Below are 1,860 nucleotides of genomic sequence, written 5' to 3'. Positions count from 1 at the left end.
ACTCACCCTGAGGTCACAATGTGTGTTTATGCCCTCTCAGCACTCAAGCATGGGCGGGGCCTCATGGTGAAAGCAGGTTTCTCCTACACACTGAATGTTGGACAACATGCCAACCACAAGGTTTCTTGCCATGGGAAAGGAGGAGTTCTGATTTCTGCATCACGTTCACCCCTTGGCAGTGTTTGGAGTTAAGGTCTACGTTCAGAAGCCTGAAAAGCTAGGTTGGGAAGAGGTGACGAGCTAAGGCCATGGCATGCCCAATGTCCTCAGTGTGCGGGCACCTGTATGGGTATGGGTCAGGAAGTCCGTGCTCAGGCTGTGTCAGACAGCACATTAGTGCCCAGTTTAGACTATATAATTTGGGTACAGTCAAGTATTGTGTAGGTTTATCCTCATTTGGGGTGTCTTGGAAGCTTCATAGGGCAATATTTTTCTTCTGGAGGGTAGGCAGAGTGCTGTATTGTGGGTCCAGAATTGGCAAACTTGATGGCTTGGGGGACAGGAGTGTGAGGACGGAAGTCTAAGAACACAAGCTAAACTTAGGTTTCATGGCGAGAGCAGGACAGGCACACTCTGCAGAGCTGAATCGAGATCTCGTGCATCTGGAGTCAGGGCGAGGATCAGATGTAGGCTCAGGTTTGAGTTTCTCCCCATTATTCCCCCTCACGAAGGGGGGGGCATCAAAAAGTCATTGAGATTTTCATATTGGGAGTTGTGAGATGCTCCAAACTGAAGAGATTCTTTCTGCAGGACATGTGAGACCTGCTAGATGGCTCCAGGATGTACCATACGGAACGACGCCAGAGCAGGGTTCTAAGGAAGGATGACTGGACGGCCCGCCTTGCATTCCAATTGTCTCCTAATGACAAGACAGGTTCGATCTGCTAGCTCAGGGGAGAAACCGAGGGGGCTGAGTTGAAATGGAATCTCCTGCGGATGGGTCCTAATGTGGGTTTGTGTCCATGGAGACCTTGGAATGGGGCGGTAGCACTGGGGCCCTGAAGGATTCTCCTAACTGGAGGTTTTGAGACAGCTCCAAAGGGCAAGTTTCCCATGTGGGGACGAGGTTTGTTCTGATTGGTGCCTCAGGAAACCCCCATAGGCTGGTATTGGAAACCAGGCCTCTGAGGAGAGATACCTGGAAACCAAAGCAATGGATCCAATTAGGGCCTAGGGGCCTGTCCGGTTCAATCTTCTTCTCTGGCAACATCTGTCTATGGTATGAGTGGAGGTAGTTGCTCAGCTGGTGTCAGTCCGCCCCTGCTTGACTGGGTGGCCTCCACTATTGTAATAGCTCCGGGGACTTTGGAGGTTTCTCCTAATTTGTATGACTGTTGACAATGGAATGGGCTGAATTCCCATGGAATGGACAGGCACAGTCCTGATGTGTGGCTCCAGGGGCCCCGTCCTGGAGGTTGTGTGGGCCTGGTTGTGTGGGGACAGAAGTCTGAAAACACAAAGTCAGCTTAGGTTTGGGGACGTAGGTTTGGCACTTCTTATCTACAGACCATGGGGAGAATTCTTCAAGATATGAAGAAAGGGCGAGTGTGAGGCACTTGCTCAGGCTTTCACCTCTGGATTTTGTGTGGACGATGGCCATGGAATATCGGGGAGGCCTCATGGGCCATGGATCAGTATTCCTCTCTGTGGATTTGGCCGACCCAATTGTTTTGTTTCAATCTGTGGGATGGGAGGAGTCCTTTCAGTTTTGTTAACTTAGGTGTCCCACCAAAAGAGGGATTCCAGAGCAGAGCCCTGGCGGGGGGGGGGGGCGGGGGGAGACTGGACAACCAGAAATCTGGTAAAAATTGTGGCCTAGGGGCATGGCAAGCCCATTATGACGTCTAATGGTCCAGCCAC

This window comes from Neovison vison, unplaced genomic scaffold (genome assembly GCF_020171115.1).
Source record: "Neovison vison isolate M4711 unplaced genomic scaffold, ASM_NN_V1 Scaffold_094, whole genome shotgun sequence".
NCBI classification, from domain to species: Eukaryota; Metazoa; Chordata; class Mammalia; order Carnivora; family Mustelidae; genus Neogale; species Neogale vison.
Note: the sequence above shows the minus strand (reverse complement) of the source record.